The following is a 6,133-nucleotide window of genomic DNA, read 5'->3' on the forward strand; positions in this document are numbered from 1 at the left end:
AATGTTCTGATGTCATTAGATTCAGTGTAGGTTGGGTTTGAAGTTTGAGGATGGAAAACAATATATGGAGGTGTGGCGATAGAAAGGAAGAAGTGAGCTCACCAGACCTTTGGAACTCATTCCTCGTCTTTGCCACGCCAAATCCTCGCACCGGCTGGTGGTGTTCAGCCTGCATTGTTGGTCAATGCTGGCATGTCGAACAGAAAGAAAAATGAGTGGAATAAAAATCAGTGTTGCTGCTGCATCAATTTTGTCTAATTTCCGATTGGTTATATTTACTTGCTTATAAATAACCAAAGTTAGTCATTTACTTGCCAGAGAAAGAAAAAAAAAAAGATCAAGCAAGATTTAGATATGCATTCTCTGTTTGGGTTTCATGAATGATGATGAATCATCTGTCTCTTTTGTTTTTTTTTATAAAATGCAGTTGATGAGTTCGCTTGTGAAATGGGCCAAATGTGTGGCATGACAGGGAAATAAAAGCTACCTGTCTTCGTAGTCTGTGGCAATGCATCAAAGTGAGAGTACTTTTAATTCTTCTCCCCCTCAAAAGGACGCTCTGTTTATTGTTAGTTAACTTGGTTGTTTGAGTTTGACTGCAGAATGATGTTTACGTTAGAAAGCTGTTTTCACATTCATCATCTGAAGCGGGAAGATTGCTCTCTGCTCATCTTAAAATCCGATTTTTGAAAACAACCTTGTCTCCCAACGTGTATGCCTCCATACAGCTGCCCTGTGTGCTGCTGTGCTTTCAGTGAAACATCAGCGGTTACACTTTTTTAAATGATGAATTTTTACATATTGGTAGATACTACATTTCAATGAGGGAGATGGAACAAAGTCAGTTCTTTCTGTTGTAAAACCAACACTAATTGTTCTTCAAAAAGGAGTATTTTTCAGTGTTTTAAAAGATACCTGGAGGGGTTCTTAAACATCCTTTTCTTGGTACCTGACAGCTGAGCATCAGCCAGTCAAACAAGTGCCTCTCATATAAAAACAAACAGATCATCTCATCCATTTATTCATAACTACGGCACCTCCTGTCGACTCCTGTTTTTTATCGAGATGAAATGTGCAGTTATGCAACATGGAAAGTGAATAAATTGTCTCCAAACCAGGTTTGACTCCTGGGTGTGAAATCATCTGGCCAATTGTGGTCTTTTTCCTGATTCTGATGTCGGCACAGGTCACACGCCATCTGCCGCTTCAGTCACTCATCCGCCAAATGTTGCTTTTTATCTACTCGCTGGTAACTCTGGCAAGTAACCAACCATTGTTTGGGGATTGGATTCTGTGATTAAAACTGGTTGATGGCGAGTATAATCAAAATCTTTTGTAAATACCAGTAAATATGAAAGTCAGTGAGACGTCCTGATCACACTAAAGTTCTTCTGTGTTCTGAGAAAGAAATTTGACTTTTTGCTCACAAAGCCATGAAGCACTTCCTGTGTTATCGAGGTGAAACAGGTCATCAGAGATCCTCTTTCAGTCACATTTCAATCAATGTCAGCCGTTTGTCTGTCTCACATTTGGTCCTTCATCTTTCCTACAATGCCTAATAGGCAGCTCATATTCACCTTTTCCAGAGAATTATATTTAGTATACTACTAAATATAATTAAATAAATATATAAATATGAGATTATGTGCCCAGCTCAGTTTCTTTTTTCCCAGCTTATCTGAGTCCAGCCTTTTTGTTTCGTGCCCTTCCATTCCTCTTTCCAGCATCCTTGAATCTCTACTATAAATTACTTGCCTCCCTTTTTATAATCTGCCATTTCGAGGCTAATTTCTGTTTTGAGCAGGAGAGCTGTATCTATTTTGAGTAAATGCTGTGTTAGTATCTCCTAAACACAATCCAGAGACAGAGAGACATTAATAACTCCTCACTGTGTTGCTCTCTTGCTCACTCTGCAAGGATAGGTCATTCAGAGAGATGATGGACAGGTGATCTGTACCAGGCTGCCATGACCTCGACAACCTTTTAGTGACCTTTCACAACCTTCTGACCAGACGATTAGTGTCTGTCCCATCCCGCTCTGATTAGCCTGAAAATTGGAGCTATTTGGATGACCTTTTTAGTTGAAAGGTCCACTCCCTACACTCCCTTTTATGCTTTCCCTTTTCATTCTGCCTTCATTTGCAGCAGTCGTCCACCACACATACACACATGCGTGCACGGAGTCCAGCACTCCACGTCAAGCAGCCTGTCTTCCATCTCCTCTTTTTGCTTTGGAAGGGGAACATGATGAGGCCTATCGACCACTGTGTTGTTAACCACAGCAAATTTGTAGTTGCATTTTCCTTCATTTCACTGTGCCCTCATTACAGACTCCATATTCTTCAGTTACACTTCAGTTCCAGTTGCTGCTTTCCGTTCCTACAATCACCTTCAATCTGCTTATTTCTTTGATTTCTTTTAAATAAATGTTTTTTTAATGCAGTTCCATATGTGCATCCTTGGTGTCTTGTGAAACTGCAATTTCAGATACATTATTTAATGGGAAATTCCAGAAACCACAGAAACACAATGAGATACTTTGTGGGGAAAATGAAAACAACATTTTTCTCAAATGGGTGAAAAGACTGGGCGGTCAAACAAACAAACAAACAAACAAATAAACAAACCCAAAACCAACCAACAGAGCTCACAATGCAGTTCAGCTCTTGTTGTCAGTTAACAGCTCAGCTGGACTTAATTTCAGGTGGGAATAAAGCCACAGCTACAAAGGGAAATGTTCAATAAAGTAAATAAAGCAGCAACTATAGGCTGATTGGAAACCGTCTGCAATGGATGCCCGCACACTACATTCATTCCTCTGAGACCGAACACAAATGAAGGAGTTATTTTATCTCCCCAATCCATATCTCTCACTTGTCCAACCATTTATCTTTCTCTCCCCGTTGTTTTTTTTATCACTGTGTGTCTTGTTTTACAGAGTTTGGGGAAATGAGATACGGAAAGAAAGAGAGATCAGGGAAGACAAAGTGGTGTGTTTGCTGTGGAGCCTCACGCCGTCTGTGTTGGTCCCTTGTGGGACAGCCTGCCGGTCTTCACCTTGAGCCGCGTACATACAGACAAACATGCTACCACACACTACAGAAATGATTCAAATGGTTTGCGTAGACAAATGTGGGCGCACTCATTGCAAACCTGAACCTGCAGGAGCGATAAAAGTCAATTATCGCATTAATCTAACCTTTTCCTGTTTTGTCTCACTCTCATCATTCTTACAGTGTTCTGCCTTTAAAATAATAAACCCTGAACAGGGTTAGTCCAAAGCAGAACCAAACAGTAGGCAGATAACGTTACCAACTAGATGGATACTCATCAGGTTAGGCAAGACATGACTCTAAATAATCACTTATCACTGTAGCTCCATATCTGCTTGATGTGAAGCCAGAAATACCGGCTAATCCTAAATTAACCAGAAATGATCTATTTCAACAAAAACGTCCCATTTTTGTGACAGTTTTTAAAGCACAACTGCGTTGTTCTTTGTCCTCAATAACATTACATATAAAATCCAGTCCTGGATCAGAGTTCATTTTTATTTTATTCCAAATGAATTTTATTATAATTGACAGTGTACAGCTAACGTTTCTTACTCAAGTCATTCCAATGGAAGATGCTCTACTTGGTCAGAGATATGTAGCTTCACATTTAAAAAAGAAGTGCACTGAATTATATTCTCATACATCGATATGCCTGTGTGGTGAAGGTTCATTAAGAGTTTAAATCTAAGTAATTTTATCTTCTATGATCCATGTTTGTAAGTCTTCCTGGGTTGTGGACACTTCAGAAGAAATGATGGTCATGCAGATTAATTTGTGTTTGTGTACGATCATCACCCTTCCCCTTAAAGGGTACCGGTTATCCACATTTATTCTGGCCCTTCTGTCAGAGTTGGTGAAGATATAGCTTGAAGGCAATAGTGTTAAAGGGGAGGCTGAAAAAGACTGCTGGACTGTGCAATTATCTTACTTGTACGGAAACTATTTGTAAACACGGTGCATCAGCATTGCTTTCTTTGCCAAGAGAGCATTTGTCCCCTCACAACTTCACACATTTATTCTGCTCATGAAAAGCTAAATTTCCCAGACTGGAGCAAACCGCCATAATTCACAAAACTCCCATCTCCCTCCAGTAATTACCCTTCTCCACCACTTCCTCCTCTGCAAATACATAATGTTTCCACAAAGTACTGTCTCACAAATAATTTTAAACAGCTTGTCTCATCCTTAACACTCTGTGTTTTCAAATGTAAAACTTCCTAAATAATGCGATAATAGTGTTCATTCAAAACTTTGAACAATAACGACCATCATGAATAATTCAAAGTTAGACAAATAAAAAACTTACTTTGTGGTGATTGAATACGACAGGGAAAATACAAATCCCCTCCCTGTTAACTGCTCCTTTTTTTTTTTAACACTTTTTTTTTGGGGGGGTTTTGCAAAATTTCGGTTTCATCTTAAGACAGTGATGAACTTATGAACTACTGCTGTTATTAAACAGTACACATAAATACCCTCTTTAAAAGAGAATAATATAGTAAACATGTATTCCCGGAAATGTTTTGGTTGTGCACCAAATATATCTGGTACAAGAACTAGGAAATCAAATTTACATATTACGTTGTGAATTATAAATTGCCCTAAGCTGTTAAAATCTCCCATGCTCTGTTTTGGTAAATTTAGCAGAGCTTTGTTCCAGCTTTGATCCTTATTTTTGGTTAGGGGGTGAAGCATTCGAGAGGATAGTTGTTGCGCAACCAGCGGTTTCTGTAAACACATTTGTTGGGCTGATAAGGCTGGATTCTGGGTTGTTTTGGGGTAGGCAGCTATGAACAGACTATGGGTTGCTTATATTAGGCCAAAGAAGGGCTTCAGTCACAGTTGAGCAGCTGGTTGGATTATTTTGACTTTGTCTTTTATAGTCGCAGAACCAAACATCATGTCGGTGGAATTCTTTCTGCTGCCCTCAACTTTCCGGTCCTCATCAGTCTCTCTCACAAAAGAAGAGACGCATCTTTTTTTGGGGGGGTTCCCAATCCCCATCTAAAGCATTTTGCTTTCTATTGATGACAGCACAGCTGGATCAGCTGTCAGTCTGCAAATATGAAGATCTTTGTATGCATTGGTGTTTATAATCGCACAAATGAAATGGCGCACTGTAAAGACAAGAAGTAGATCCACTGCAGCAGTTTCCTCCTCCATAGAAAAACTGTGAGCTCTGATAAATTGTTGGAATGAAGCTTTACATTCATCAAAAAGCAGGTTTATTTACGAACCCCCACCACTCCAAGAGTTACTGCGTAGACACTGAAAGCTAATAAGCCAACAAAGCTCTTAATTATTTTTTAATTATTCTCTTCTGTGTTTATTGACGGCCTGTTTGTAACTTCAACATGTAATTGCCCAGTTTATGATGAGAACATCTCCTCATTTGAAATTTCTAATTATTTAATAGTGTGTAGCTTTATATATGTATATTGGGAGATTGGAAATAAGCAAATAAATATAAATAGATTTTCTTCAACCTCATAGAAACCATGGCTAAAAAACAACAGGCACTTCCTCTTTTAAACTATTTCACGGATTAAACAGGGCAAACTTTTCATCATAAATATAATGTGATGCCAATGAGAAGAGAGGTTTGAAAAGGAAATCAGTCGTTGGGTGGAAACATTTTTCAAAACCATTGCTGCCTCAGCTTCAGGCACAGTGCAGGGGGAAAAGTGGAAATGCAGTATGCCACTAGTGCTGACATGAACTTAATTCCCACAGCATGCACTGAGAAATTATTCAGACTTCTTTTCACATCATCATCATATTTGTTAAAAAGGGGAAAAAAATGAAACTGCTTTTGAGTTTAGATTGATGAGATCGTTGTTAACAGCATGGGAACGTGGACTGATTGGTCTCGTCTTTCTCCCTGCGTGTTCCAACCATTTCTTCAAAGATGATGTTGGTTTTCCATGTTTTCAGAATTTATCAAATATTATAGCACTTCCAGCAAGTTCATCTTCTAGCAGCAGGAAATAATTCAGAAAACTGGGCTTTATCATTGACACAAATCTTTTCATAATAATGCCCAAGGAGAGGAAAACTGTACGTAGTTGTCGCATGAC

Source organism: Echeneis naucrates, chromosome 14 (genome assembly GCF_900963305.1).
Source record: "Echeneis naucrates chromosome 14, fEcheNa1.1, whole genome shotgun sequence".
Taxonomy (NCBI): domain Eukaryota; kingdom Metazoa; phylum Chordata; class Actinopteri; order Carangiformes; family Echeneidae; genus Echeneis; species Echeneis naucrates.